Source organism: Meleagris gallopavo, chromosome 7 (assembly GCF_905368555.1).
Source record: "Meleagris gallopavo chromosome 7, MGAL_WU_HG_1.1, whole genome shotgun sequence".
In the NCBI taxonomy this organism is placed as follows: domain Eukaryota; kingdom Metazoa; phylum Chordata; class Aves; order Galliformes; family Phasianidae; genus Meleagris; species Meleagris gallopavo.
Window position 1 is genome coordinate 25,251,422 of NC_139410.1, and position 15,413 is coordinate 25,266,834.

At 44.1% G+C, this 15,413-nt stretch overlaps 1 protein-coding gene across 4 annotated transcripts in view; it reads left to right on the forward strand.

The window, feature by feature from the left end:
• Positions 1-3,157: 3,157 nt before the first annotated feature.
• Positions 3,158-15,413, forward strand: part of GLI2 (GLI family zinc finger 2) — a 178,006-nt gene continuing 165,750 nt past the window's right edge. For 3 of the 4 annotated variants that reach the window (XM_085227966.1, XM_085227969.1, XM_085227968.1), the window contains exon 1: positions 3,305-3,608. The gene's annotated coding sequence lies outside the window, so the exon portion shown is untranslated. The other variant, XM_085227967.1, reaches the window with a different exon arrangement.

Here is a 15,413-nt window from a genome sequence, read left to right on the forward strand (position 1 = left end):
ACATTTTGGAGAGAGAGAGAAAAAAATTCAGTATAGGGCTTAATCAAAAAGTACAATGCAGGAAAATGGCATCTGCCTCACGGAACTTGCCACTGAAGCTTTAAACAAGAGACAACACATACACTGAGGCAGATAGGAATCAAAGCTGCATATCATCCCGATGAGTATTGTCTCACTGCACAAAGTTACGATTTCCCCCAGGTAAGAGGGCTACTTTGAAAAAAAAAATGAAGGCAATGTGTTGTGCCAAAAAATATTCCCCATTCTCCTAGCAAATTCTGAGCCAGCATTGTACACAAAGTTCTTAATTTATTGAATATCATTCAAATTAGTTATATTCTAAAGTCATGAAGATGCATTCAGACTCTGTGCTATGTCACTGACCCCAGAGCTGATACAGCTGTTTAAATCAGGGCAGAACTGATCAAGTGCTACTTTCCACTTGGACTTAAACCAGATGCCATAAAGATATGAATTGCATGAACTGTAATTTTAGGCCTCTAGCTCCTAGTGATCATCCTATACGTAATTATTGTCTTCTTTCTAAAAAAGATATATATTTAAAGCCGTTTTTTTCTTCTTCTTCTTCTTCTTTTTTTTCTGGTAGCTTCTGTCTATGTATATCCTTTGGAATACTCATTTGGGCTTTTTAATTTATTATGAGGATCTATGAAGTTATATAGAAATAAATCTTATAGATATGAGCAGAACAGAGCAGAGCATCCCCCATTGTTTTTTTGGCTGTTTTCTTTAAATATCTTCTTTAATTAAAAAATAAAAATAAAAATTACAATCTTCCTTCATAACCAAACCAAACATTTTAAAAGCCCCATTTTTTCCCCATTTTGAGCTGGTCTCGCTTCCCCCATGGTAAATAATATTCATGCCACTGACCTAATGGAAGTGGGACAAACCCCAGATTAGCAATCGTGGAGCGGGTGGTACGTCAATCTTTTATTATTGAGAGAGCTTTTTCTTTTTCTTTCTTATTTTTAAATTATAGTTAAAAACCCATCTCCTTAGTCCAGAACTTTTCTGAATGTATCCTCTATACCCACGCACTCATGCTACAGCAAGGCATAGTAACTGTGCATTGTCACATATCTTCAAATCCCTACTTGGCTTCACCCCCATCAAGCTGTACAAGAGCAGAGAGAAGACCAGAGGGAAGAGCTGCACTTTGACCCCTTGTTCATATTTTGATTCTTTTATGTATACCAAATGTCAGTCATTCTGTCATCTATTTAATCTCAGACACCTATGGAAGATTAAGAGAGGGCAGTTCAATGAGCAGAGCAGGAGAGGGAAGGACGGATGAGCTACAGCGATCAGATAATGTAAAAGCCAACTGGAGGTTCTCAAAGAGCCCCAGCCGTCACCCGCCATCATCCTGCTACAAAAAGGAGGAGCTTCCCCCAGGCTTAAGAATCATCTTTTTCTAAAGGATTTGCACATGTGAATTCTAGAAAGAATAACAGTCTTTCTCAACTATAGAACTGCTCTGAATTAATCCATTATTTCCTTCTTTTGATTTTAAAAAAGTTATTGGCCAACAGTCTAGATGTGTATATATTCTAATAACTGCAGCAAGAATTTAAGACATATCTTATATCTCACATAGCTTTATTCTCCAGCAGTTTCTGATCGATCCAGAAACCTCTTATTCTATCCCATCCCCCTTGGCTGGTAGGTCATCCTCCCCCATGAAGTACCTGGGTGCACAAGTGTGCTTTGTTTGCTGAGATCAAAGGCTTGGTTTGTTCCTACTCCTGGTAACCAAAACCCCTCTCTCTCTGTAATGGAGTGCTCTTCAGCAATGAAACTCCTTGCAGCACAAAATCCTCCATCCACATGGGGAAAGGTTGCATTTCTGGCCCGGCACGGGCTGCATGTGTGCCATGGTGGGAAGAAGTAACTTCCGATGAGATAGTGGGTGCATGCTGGTGCTAGACTTGGATCAAAAAAGACTTGTAATGCTGGTGACTGGTGAAATAACCTGTTGCCTTGTCTCCCTGGGATATCTGCATGGTATAAATGGGTTACATGGGAAGCCAGTTGTCACTCTCAAATGTTAGCCTTCTAATGCCATACAACAAAATGATGTTCGGACTAGATGATGTGGTCTTTTCCAACCTTAATGATTCTATGAGAAAACAGGTGTGCAAGCATTCAAACCAAAGGCACTATAATTACTAGCAGGTTTTTAGAATTTAAATTGAGGTATCGAGCGCAGGGTCCAGTCAGATTATATTTTGTACAGAAAGGTTTCCAAGAGGCATAAAGCTCATTCTCTTCTTGCCCAGACCTGGGCTGTGTGCTGGGCAAATCCACTGGCAAATGTTAACAGTGCCCAAGGGACTGAAAGCGAAGCTGGGGGCTGATGTGGCATGCGGTTGCCATGGAACTGGACATAACCCTGCTGGAGTCGGATACCTCGATGGTCCAGTGAGTTTCAGCTTGCTGTAGGGTACAGCATGGCGACCCTTCCTAGCAGCATCTGGTTGTATTTTAAACTTTTGATAAATTCCATAGTCAAAGAAATCAAAACAAATCAAGTAACGAGCCCCGTCTGGCCAAGGTCCAAGTTAAAACTGCTGCATTCCTTGTTGGTATTAATGTTAATGCATTAGATCAGTGCAAAAGTGAAGATATTTGGGGTGAGAGAGGAGTAGATTTGGGTGATATTTTCCTCTCCTTATAGCCCTGCTCCCAAAAGACAAGGATTAAACGAGTAATGTGCTCTGGCCAGGTTAGTCACTGTGCTTAGGGAGCAATCTTTAACGAATGCTTCTCCCAGGGAGGATGTTCCAAGGGCCAGGCCCAGGTTACAGCCGCGGAGATGTTCGGAACACAAAGTGGAGGAGGAAAAAAGAGCTGGAGAAACGCACTCCGAGCTCCATCCTGCCCCTGCGCGGGTGCGTCCGCATGAGGCCAAAGTTTTGTTTTTTGGGGTTCTGCGTGTGTTTTTTCGGTCAGCTTTACCAGAAGAAGAGGGATTTGGGGGTTTTGCTATAGATGTCCTCCAGCTGAGCGGGGGTGGGATAATCCCGCACCGAACCGCTGCGGTTTGCCCGGGGGAGGGGGCATGAGAGGGAGGGGGGAAGCGGGAGAAAGACAGAGAGAGGATCTGGAGAGGTCCACTGCTCCCACACCGAAAGGGTGCGAAGCTTTTCATTCTCCTTTATTATTTTTAAAGGGAGGAGGGTAAAAACACCAACCCTGCAGCCGGTCCTTCCTCCCTTGAAAGCTCTCCAGCCTCTTCCCCGCAAGCCGCCGAACTTCAGCCTGCGTGTGTGTATATATATTTATTTATATACGTGCCAGTGTGCGCGCCGCGTCCCGCGATGGGCTGACGGGCAGCGGGAGCTCCGCGGGCCGCCCCCGGCCTCCCCGCACGGCTCCGCGGGGCCGCTCCGCATCAGCGCCGCGCTGCGCTCCGCCGCAGCTTTTGGCGAGGAGCAAAGAGAGGGGAGAGGCACAAAAGGGAAGGACGGAGGGAAAGTCCCTCCCACGCCCCCCTCCCCCAAGTTTATGATGGGGGTCCGGAGGAGTAGCTCTGCTCCGCAGCAACCGCTCGCCTGCTGAAAACTTGCTGCTCCGCTTTTTGGGTAAAGTTGATGCTTATTGTGTCTTTTCATTGTGCTTTTTTAGGTTTTGTTGTTGGGTTGGTGTGGGTTTTTGTTTTTTTTTTAATCTTTCTTTTTCTTTTTCTTTTCTTTCTTTTTTTTTTTTCTTCTTCTCCTTTTCCGCCTCTCCTCCCGCTTTTAGCGGAGATGCTCCGCGCCGGAGCGGACTGGGGGGGGGGGGGTGAGAATTTGGTGGAGGGCTCCTCTTTGTGTGGGGGTCGCACCCGTGCCTATTCCTCCCCCCCTCGTCCCCCCCCCCCCCCTCCCGGTGAGTGGAGCGCTGCGGCGCAGTGCGTGTCCGTCTGTCCGCTGTTCCCCCCCGAAGGATCCGCTGTCTCCGGCATCATTGTTTTTCCCGGGGGCAGCGGGGACCGTCCCCACAGCGGGGACCTCCTGGCCCGGCCCCGGAGCTCCCTGTGGCCACCTCTGAGTTCGCCTTTTCGTTATTTTAATTTTATTAACTTACCCCCCCCTTCTCCCCCTTCCCCCTCCTTGTCAACCCCCCTTCCCCCCCTCCCCCCCCCCGGGAGGAGCAATCTTTCGACAAGTATATTTGCCGAGGAATTTAAAAAATTCCCTGCTGCAACTTGATCCCTGTGTGATGAGGAGCGGCTCGGAGTAGACCCGGACTCCAATCCTATTAAGGACTTAGGGAGTTGAGAGTTTTTCCCCGGGACTCGGTGGCTTTAAAACAATCGGGGAGGAAGGGAGGGAGATGGGCTCATTTAGATGCCTTTTCTGCCTGAAGTGATTGCCATCATTTCCTGGGAAACCTGACTTGTGGAGGGTAGAGGCTCGGGATGGTTTAGCAGCGGTCCTGCCGCTCCTCTTGCGATGGGTACGGGATTTTATTTTATTTTTTTGCTCACTGCAGCCGGGCCTTAGAAACTTAATGGGAGGTTCTGCGCTGCGCTCTGCCCGCCCCGGGAGCTGCGGGCAGCCCAACACGACCCGGCTCGGCCTTTGGTACCCGGGTGTGAGTGAGCCAATGTCCCGGAGTGGCAGAACTATGGAGCTGCCCCCGAACTCGCTCCTTCCTGTAAATACCCACGTGGTCCATGCGGTTCCATCACTTGTATGCCCACCTCTGTGCTCACTGGCGCGTCGTGTTGGTTGCTTTTACAAATAAAGGGAGGTTGTTGTAAAACTTTGTCTGCCCTCCTGCCATACCCGTTATTGTTATTAATTATTTATTGCAGCTGAGTTTCTCGGGATGCACAGGGCTGTGGAAGTGGATGTGTGACCAGCATGCTCCATAAAAGAGCATTTCAACAGATATCGCATTGGCATGCACTGCCGAGTTGGTGCCAAAAAAGTAGAGTAAATAACCCGTGAAATTCGAAATACACAGAAGTGGGGTAGAGCGATTGGTTGTAAGATTGATTTGATCTTTTTGTTGTAGCTACCTGCCTTTCAAATGGAAAAAAAAAAAAAAAAAAACCCACAAAGTTTTAAGGTCTAAACCTAACTCACTTCACTAAGAAAGGAGCCTTAAGCACAATCTGTGCTGCACATTGACCTGGAAAAGAGGATCTGCTGAATAACTGCTGCTGCTGCCGGGATGTTTGCGTTGCGCTGCTTACGGTGCACAGCAGCTGCCGCTGGTGAACTGGTTTGGGTCGGCGTTCCTGAGGGGTGGATACGGTGATTTGTGTTTTGGCTGGGACTGCAGGAAATGTTGTCACCTGTCAACCTTTGAATTGCAGTAAAAACTCCATATTGAAGGTTATGGCAAAACTGACAACTTTTAAGAAGTGAGTGAAATTCATTATGGTTTTTTCATTCTGAACCACTCTTGGAAATGGGTTGTTTGACTGAAAACATGACCCATCCCGTAGTACTAAACGTGCCTGTTCCACTAAAGATGAACTGATCTCTGTGTCTGTGTACATCCTGGCCTCTGTGTATGTTTGTGGAAGAGCTAATCTGTAAAGCAAGGTGAGGTAGGATTCACTTGAGCTTAAATGTTGTTATTGCTTCAAGTATGTGGCTTTGAAGTGCCCAGAAATGCAACTGCTGTTCTTCAGAGAAAAACAGATCTCGAGGACTGTTTCCAACTTCCTTTCAATGTCTTTTTTTCAGTGTGTCAAAGGGGATGTATACAGATGGACAAATACTGTTTGTGTTAGGTCATTCATTTAGAGAAAAATTAGAGCCGTAGAGGAATTTGAGCTGGAGGCATATGCCAGTATAAATCTGGCATAATTTCAATGAAGCTACTCCAGTTTATACTTGTGTAAAAGAAAACAGAACTTGACCTCAGATATCCAATACACAGCAGCCTGCATTCCCCAGCATCACACGGAATGCTGCAATCACATTGGGATAAGAACTGTTCTTGGCGGCACGGAGGTATATAGCGATCAGGATTTGGTGTTGTTTTAAAAGCAGTTGGAACTTTTGTGGCAAAAGATCATTTTTTTCCTCTGGTTTCTGTGGTTTTAATGCCATTAAAGGCTCACACCGTGATGTACCCTACAGTCATGTATTTTCAGAGAGCTGTAGATGCTCTGGGGCAATAGGACCAGCTGTGCAGGGAAAGGGTTATGTGGTCACTTTGTTATATAAGTTCAAAATGTTTGGGTTTTTTTGACGTGTGTGTGATCCTGGTAAACTCCTGTTTAGATCAAATTTGACTTTTTAAGGGAATTTTCCAGTCTTCTGTCCCCATCTTTCTTTGTTTAAGGACACAGTAGAGCATCTGCCCAGATCTCATGAGCATTACCCTCGTTCCATGCCTGTAAGGAGGACACCCGGTCAGCTGCCTCGCTTGGGGCTGGTGGCCTACTGTACGGCAGTTGTTTGCCCTGTAGTCTGAAAGGTACACAAATACTTCATGCTTTTGTACTCTGAGAAGTGCTCTGTTCAGAGGGAAGTTTCCAGTGCAGATTAGCGGAGGCCGTGGATTCAGTGAGCAATCACCAAAATCTGTATGTATTTGTGCAGCAAACACCTATCTATTGCTTCGCCACAAAGCCTCCACTTAATAATCTGGCCAAGGATTTCAAGGCAGCCAGATTTTTTCAAAGCAGCTACTTAGAGACATTAGATGTGACTATAGCATCAAACTAATTAGTTGCCACTCCATTCCTATGAAGCTTGCAGGGCTTTATAGAAATGCAATATTTGCACTTCTCACTTGCTGCTGAGACATTGAGGTTAAGCAGCCTCTGCTTTTTGTCTGCTCTCATACTGATGGGAAAGATTCCAGCGCATTGTTCGAGTGCTGCACCAACCCCCTTGTATACCTGGGTAAATATTTTAAACAGTTGCGCATTTGGACAACTTGCCACAAAGCATGAAGTGGTATTTAGGGTTTGCTGCTGTTTGCTCCAGCGCTGTTCCCAAGGCCTTTTCAAAGAAAAGGGAAACAACAGGAGGTATTCAGGAATTAATGAAAACAACGCTAAATGAAATGATAGCAATGAACAATAAATCCTGGTATGAGGAACTGGGAGAAGGCATTGTGTTAGAGGCAAGCACTGCACGTGTGCATGTGTGTGTATATGTACACGTCTGTCAGTGCATGCAGAGTGCACAGTGCTTGACCCACGTGTACAGCTGATCCTATACAAGAACTCTTAGAGAAATTCACTGATGTTCGGTGCCTGAGTGGTGAGGATCGGATCTTGCATGGCAGCCTTGAGAGGTGGAGAGGCCACAGCTTTGCAGCTTTTCCTACTGGGATGACTGCAAACAAGTGACCACCACTAGGTCCAATTTTCTGCAAGCCAAGCTCCAGTTGGAAGCAGATACTTATGAGATAATGCACAGTGTGGGAGAGGCCACTGAACTTTTCTTCATTCATGCTCTGCTACTACTAAACCACACTCCATTCTCTTTTAAGTTTTAAAAAACCCAAATTCTCAAATGCTAAAATGTGCTACAGGAAAGTTGTTATCCTGTCATTCAAAACTTTGGAGTATTAAAAGTTACATTGGATTTCTGAATCTTCAGTAGCGCTTAAAAGAGGTCTCTGTGCCTGGAAGTGGACGACCAAATTAGAAAACATACTTGAAAATGGATTCCTCAGGGTCCCCGTTGTGCTCAGGGGAAGCATCTGCAGCACTGTCACTGGGCACGGCTGCCCAAACACACCAGCGCATCCTTTTCCATCCTTTTGCAGTTATTTGAGCTTGGCTGTCACCTCACTGTAATTATAAATATTCTAAGAGAAAACAATACAAATTAGAACTGTAGGTGCCAGGATCTTTGTACTGGATGTATTTCTTTTTACTTTCTAAGTGTTCTTTTTCATATGAAAAGAGTTTAGCAGCTTTATCCTTATTCAAGGCTTTTCTTTTTGTATCTGCTGGGGAGAAAACCATTAATTTTGTGGAATGGTGAGAGTAAGCCTTAAGCTGTCTTTGACATTTTAGTTTAACTTGAATAGGTTAATTTTTTTTTTTTTTTTTTAAAGAAAACAAGTTGGTGGGAAGTGTGTTTTAGCTGTGAGCGCCCGATTTCGACCATTAGCATGAGAAAAAAAGTTTTAGTGCATTTACTATTGTATTGAATGAAGAGTTCCAACAGTCAGGAAAAAGAAAGTAAAAGGCTGTAAAGAAATGATGGTCTATTCAGATTATTCAGCAGCCCAGAGCTCTGGTCATCTGCCTCTGAAATCTGGGATCGGGATATCACTTTTATCTTCCTGTGCCTTTCTCTCGCCTTTTTCACATGTTCACTTTTGTCAAGGTTTATTGATCACGTTTTCTTCTCCGCAAATCTGTGGAAAATTTAATGAACCAAAAACAACAGAGAAATAAAAGGAACTTTTTATTCACTTGCACTAGATTGAATGTACTTCTATAGTTGGCACCTCTCACCTCCCATGCGCATCATTGTGCCGCTCCTGCAGCGCTTACAGTACGTTACAGTGGGGATGGCCATGCTATTAATTCTGTTCGGGGAAGTTTGTTTAATGTGTGTGAGATGTTGCAGCAAATCCATCCCCTCTGTTTGTCTCTTCTCTGCCCTCCTGGTTTTCGGATTCTTGACTGCGTTGCTCCTACCGCAAAATACCTCACAGTGTCTATTCCGCAGAGCGTTTCCCTCTGCAAGAATGAAATGTATTTGCTGCCTAGCAATTAAACCCAAATTTAAATGATTGCAGATTAGTAGCAGTTATTTACAGTCCCGATTGTTTTGGTGCTATGATCCTTGTTCATTACACATCTGCTTTGCCATGGTGCTGCCCCAGAGCGCTTTGTGATGCAAATGCTTTTGTTAACTTACAAATAGTTTCAGTATCTAGATCATCTCAGGTGACATACTTCAGTCTCTTCTGTTTCTCCCAGATGGACTTAAAAAGCTGTAATTAAATGTGGCTTCCAGTATGATTAAGCATTGCTAACATTTTCCCTGGCATGATTTACTTGAACTCTGCCACTTTCTGATCCTGTCACTGGAAGAGTTTTAAATAAAGACCTTCTTAACATGAGTAAGTGTAGGGAAATGAGTTAAAACTGAGCATCTATCTGCCTGAGAGATTTTTTGGGTGTTTGGACTACTCCGAAGAACTTCACTACTACTCTAAATTAAAGTCTCAGAGGAAGATAAACCCCGGAGTTCTGCACAATAGTCCCAAACACTCTAATAGTAAGTAGTGTCATCAATGCTGATGCTTCTAAGGGATGAGCTGAAAGGTACAGAAGGCCATCTGTGTCAGAGCTTGCAATTTCAGATGTGGGGATGGCACACCTGTGACTGCATCTGCTTTTTCTATGCACAAAGTGTAAATCCCTCCTGTAGGAATGCGCACCTGCAATCTCAGACTGCCTCTAAATCCACCAAAAGGACTTTGTGCCCAGCAGGATGCGTCCTACTGGGAAAATCTGGGCTCCTGTTTGTAAAAAAGAGCAATAAAAAAGACTTTTACGCACTGTGAAATGTGGGATTTTGCTGTAGATAATTCATTCAGATGGAGCTAATGAAATCCCCTTGGAGGAACAGACCTTCTTTGGGATGTAGTGCTGCAAAGTGGAACATGGTGTGGGTTCAGTCACCCGGTAATGGGCTCTACGTGGTCACTGTCCCTCACACAGCCACATAGTGACAAACATCCGTGGTGTTGGGCTGTCTGCTGCTCCCCGTGCTCCGGAAGGGATGCTCAGCTGCACAGCTGAATGCCTGCAAGAGCAGTGGCAAAACATCCAGTGTTACAAATGCCATTCAGATGCATAGGAGATGCCATAATATCACAGCTTGGTGGCTTGTATTCATTACTGGGAACTTTAAATATTGTGTCTCTGGAAATTAAATCCTTTTTCCTTTAAACATCCAAAATATTTAATGATCGTGTTCTTTTGTAGGAGATCACCTAGAATTTGTCAAGCTCTATGTGAAGCACATTGATTCAGTTACTGAAATTAATTGAAAAAGCCTTAAAAACATCTCACCAAATTTCTTTTCAGTTTGGGAAGCAGCATCCCTATCTGAACTCAGTCTGTTGCTTCGTACTGACCTATGGAGTCCTCGTATTAGAGCCCCTTGTATCAAGCTTCCCTAAAAGCAAGGTCTGTTGATTGCTCCAGTGTTAAAAGAGCATCAGCTCCCAACGCTACGATAGCGCCTTTCAGAGCAGTCCTTAGCAGTGCTTTATTGTGCAGCGGACAATGCCATAAGTCAGACAGGACTTTCTGAGCCACCTCTGTAAGGAACTGTAAGGGCTACTGAAGTACACTTGTGTTAAGTTGAATTGATTGAAATTTAATGGCTGTTAGTAGCTATGAATGGTAATGATTTCCTAGAGTATCTTCACCATGCTTGACATTAATAACAGGAGAGTGTGTTCGTGTGATGCCAGCGTGTTACTCATTTTTAAAGATGCTTTCTCCCAGCCTTCTTTCACATAATTTAGTTGTTTTGATGCTTTAAAAAAAAAAAAAAGAGGAAAAAAAAAAAAAAGAACCACCTTGGGCTTCGAGGAGCACAGAGGAGCACGTACATCTTGTCACCGTAATTTTGTGCCCAAGATTTTTATTTTTTCCAATTCCGACATAAATCAGACCACAATACAGTGAGAGTGATGAATTTGTTTTACACACCATCATGAATTAATGCTATGCAAATTGAAGCTTTGCAGGTGCCATGATTTACTTAATAATTTCAAGTTGTAATGTTTAAGCTCATTCATTATGTTTGAGTAAAAAAATGGCGCGTTCATATTTTTGAACATGAAATGTGAGATTTGTGTGCATTTGCTCTGTGTAGTTGCTGTGTAAGCAGATTTGATGGCTAAGAAAGAATCAATCAGTGTTTGCATTCAGCATCTTATTCGTATAGATGTTACCGAGACATTTCAAAGAGAATAATCAAATATTTGTGTGTAATGGAGAGGAAGATGCTGGTAAAACATCTTTCAAGGCTTACAGAAAAGCAGAAAACTGCCAGAGCAAAGTTTTTTGGTTTTTTTTTTCTGCCTAAAAAAATATACATATGTATATAAAAGCAGATTGATATGGTTTTCCTATGCAAAGTGGCCTCTATTTGATCCCGTGGGGCTTGCTGTGAGCTGCTCCCCGATCTGCATTCTGTGCCGTGCGGTGGGGATGAGCCGGGGAGCTGGTGGGAGCTACGGGCGTCCCAGGTCAGAGGTGAACACAAATGGGATCGCAGGATTTTCAGGCTTTGATATCATTCTTAGTGCGCTTCCCAAAGGCTAAGGACAAGGGGGAGAAAGTTTGACACATAAATACATCTTGAATCTCTGAAGATAAGAATAGATTTTGACTTTATTTCTTAAAAAATTGAGGTCACTGTGGTCTGATGACAGGCTGAAAAGCCCATCACTCAATTTTTTTCCCATTTTTTTTCCTTTTTTTTTTTTTTCCAGATGAACAGAGGGAGCTGATTTTTGATACATTATATGTTTTAAGTTAGTGACAGCATATTCAGGTTTGGAAATCTGTGGCCCTGAGGTCAAGGCTCAGCATCAACTTCAGGGCCTCCCTGCCCAGGTAGTAAGAATATTATCAATTCTGCCATAAAAGAATGAAATCTCTTAAATTTCCTAATACACGTGAACCAAAAGTGCATTTTGAAAAGTGTTTGCTCTACGCAACTGGACTGTGAGTTTCCATGTCTTGTACAGCCATTAGTGATGCAAGTTGATTCACAGCAAGATTGTCCCCAGCACCACGGGCCGGGAGCAGAGGGCTACTTTTGGCTACCGGTAATTCTGAAAACTTTTCCTTTTTCCTAAGTTCTTGAAGAACTTAGAGGAGAAATAAATCCTGATGTGCCATTCCAGAGGTTGCCATTAGTTGGGTGTTAAAGGGCCTTTTAAGAAGCGGTGCGCGGTGTATGTACCGTGATCAAGTTAATTATGTTGCTTTGGCAACCATAGCTTTGGTATTTCCTGACTAGAGCTTGCTGATGGAGTCATATTCCAGTACCTGGCATCATCAGTGCTAAAATCTCTTGTAAAATCAGGTCATGTTTGTAAAAAATGGGCAGAAAAAAAGAGAGATGGATCTTTTTCTGACGGTGTTAAAGGTCACTATTTTGCACTTAAATGCAGATTTTCTGTTGAAATAAGTTTTTAGTCAGAATTTAGAAATATATATTGATTGCAAGGAATGCTGTTGCAGTACAGTTGTTTTTTCAGTAGACTCCAAGTGATTGTTTTAGAATTCCTTTTGTAGAGAATTTTAGTATTTAGAGGTTTTGCTCCAATTCACAACAAGTCAGATTGGGAAATTCAGAATTCCTTTGTAGACTGTAGTAACTATGCTCCAAGCTTTGCTATTTCTTTCTCAAAGTTGTGATGGAATATAGGGCTGAGTGCATTATGTGTGTTCCTAAACCATGAATAATTGTTTGGTCTTTGTTTTATTGTGTTTGTTATTGGGATCTTTTTCCCAGTTAAAGAAAGGAGAATTAAGGGGAAACCATTGCACAAATTGTGATTGCATTGTCTCAGTAAACCTAAGAAACTTCCTTGCTGTAGCACTCTTAGTCTCTGTTCTCTGTTCAAGAAAAAGTCCTTTCTTCTGCATTTTACTCCCAGGCCTCTGGCAGGGTTTGCTAAAATTTAAACTATGCATTGGGCTTACTCTGAGAACTTTGCTGGTGCTGGAGCTGAGTTCACCTGTCTGAGACAAAGAACATTGGGTGGTGGGCGGTGAATGGCAGGTCTGGATCTGCACCGAAGGGACGGATGGGGATGGAGCGTGCGAGGTGAGAGATCCTCCTCCTTTACTTTCCAGAGGGCATTTCCAGTGGTGCAGGTGGCAGAGGAATCTCTGCCAAGGCCCTCACTTCCTTTAATCTCTTCCCAGGGTAGAGATACTCAAAAGCAAGATGCCATCCAAGCCGTTGGGGAGGGGAGATCATAGAATCACAGAACGGCTTAGGTTGGAGAGGACCTTAAAGATCATCCAGTTCCAACCTCCTTGCTGTTGGCAGAGTTGCCAGCTACTAGATCAGGTTGCCCAGGGCCCCATCCAACATGACCCTGAGCACCTCCAGGGATGGGCAGGGCCTTTTTGGTGGAGGGACCTGCTGACAGTGAGCCAGAGCCATGCTGGGCTGCCCATTCTGGGCTGGTTCTTCTCAGGTCCCCACAGGTAAATCCACACCACAGGATGACATGCTGGGGAGGCACAACCTCAGATGTGGCTGGAAATATTTAATGCATCGGGCATGGTCAGAAGCTGACATGCTCCAGTTGTCAGGCTGAAGGACCAAGATGCAGTAATGTGGAACCGATAGCCTTGCCCATCTTGGTGTCCTTGTCTGCTGCTGAAGATTCAACTTTGCAGCCTAGGGGAGACATGCTGGCCTCAATCCCCTTCATATTGCTACATATGGAATTACAGGCAGGTTCATGGGGTTTACCAGGAGTTCCATGGAGATGAAGTGAAAAAGTGGACTGTTCAAGGTGTCCTCTTCTAGGTGACTTTTCCATCCTTTGGCTGCTGTCTCTTGGCACGGTGTGCCTGGATTTTGTGCCTCCTGTAAGGAAGGCAGGGCAGCTGGGTTTTTTTGTGTGTTATTTTTCCCCTCTTGTTATATGTCATTGCTGGGTGGGATGAGGTCTGTGCTTCCCACAAACCAGGCAGCATGTCTTCCGGGAGCACTACATCACGTGGCCCTGCAGCTTCCCCCGCAGACTGGGTCATGAATGTCAGTGCAGTGGTTCAAGCCAAGTGCTCAGGTGGTCCTTCTCTGTCTGAGTGCTGTGGATGTCACACCTCAACTCAGCATCTACTCTGTTTCAACACTTCCTGTGAGCTAATGGACTTTAGTCATCATCCATTTCTCCCTCACTCTCTGTGGGCTGCAGATTTCTGTACATCCTTAAAGTGGAGTTTTAAGGTCATTTATGGTGCTTTTAAGTCACAGAACTGCAGTGTCCCGCCTTCTCACCAGCTAATCAAATGATTAATTAGCTCTTATATTGCTGTGGTTATCTTTTGCTCTAGCTTTGGTTCAGCTCTGTGGGGTGAAGCCTGCTAAGAGAAAACACGAGAGAATTATTTGACTGGAAACTTGGAGGTGGATGTGGTCAGGAGCCTCCACCATATGGGCAATCGCTTGTGTCCATCCTCATCTGTGTACCTAATTCATCCGTGTATATTAAGGCATTCATTGTAGGAAAAAGACAGCTTTTATCATGCCCCCTCTAGCATGTTCGGAAGTGGAAACTTGGACAGCACAAATCTCTGTGTGCATCACAGCAACATTAACCCCCTTTATTTCCCACTTTTCTCAGGTGTTGGTGGCATCTGGTTGCGACAGATGCTCTATGATAAAGCCTTCAGATCAACATGCCTTTGGAGATATCAGTGCTCTGTGTTGGTACTTGCAGACTCCGTATCCAAATACTCTTCTTTAATTGTCTTATTAAGGAGGGAATTAAGCTCTGTGCTTTGACTGTTTTGGTGCCAGTGATCCTTATTGCAGGCTTTGGCACGGCACTGCATTGTGTTTTAAAGAGACAGCATCACTTAATGATGTGGGAATTGAGTTGGAGGATAAAATCCGCTGAGAACAATGGCTGACTGAGTACGGTACGTAAAATCTGATTTTATGTTCTTCCCTCCAGACTGTTAGGTGGGGGGTTCAACTCACATGCCTCTGATGATTTCAGAAATAAAAAGCAGAAATTCTCACTGCTGCCAGACCACAGGCTCCTCAGTGCCAGACTTGCAGACGATTGTCACATGTTGCTGTATGTTTTGAAAGCATACCATGTGTTATTCTTTAGCTGTCTCAGTCCTCCTCCCAGCTATATAATCTTCTCCCCAGTCAACCTCGCAGAATAACTTCTAATGAAATGAGCGTTCCTCTCTCCCTCTCCCATGCAGACTCGGACTCTGTTCTCCCTATCACCTCACATGAAGGTCTTTCCCTGCAAACTTGCAGCAGTGATTTTAACTGGACTCAGTGTAAGTGCCCCTCATGCTTTAAATCAGGCACTTTAGACACTGATATTTCAGCTTATGTTGTGTATTACGATCAGGAGCTCACCAAAGATTCAACATATGCTTAAAAATGTTATATGTGGAGTATAATGTGTTTCAGTTTTACTCAGCTGTGGGTCTAGATAACAAACACTTGCCATTAGAATTGCTGTTTCCAGAAACAATTTTTTATACTCCTGCTTTTCTACAGTCTTGGATTAATGTTTCCTCCAGCTAATGACAGGACTGGACATGCAAACTAGATTAGAGCATAGTGAATAGTACAAGCTGAAAACGCTGGCGTCTCTCATTGTGGTCTGCAAGGACGCAAGAAGCAAACTGAAAGCCGCCAGAAAAATTAACCCCAGACCCTTGGGTC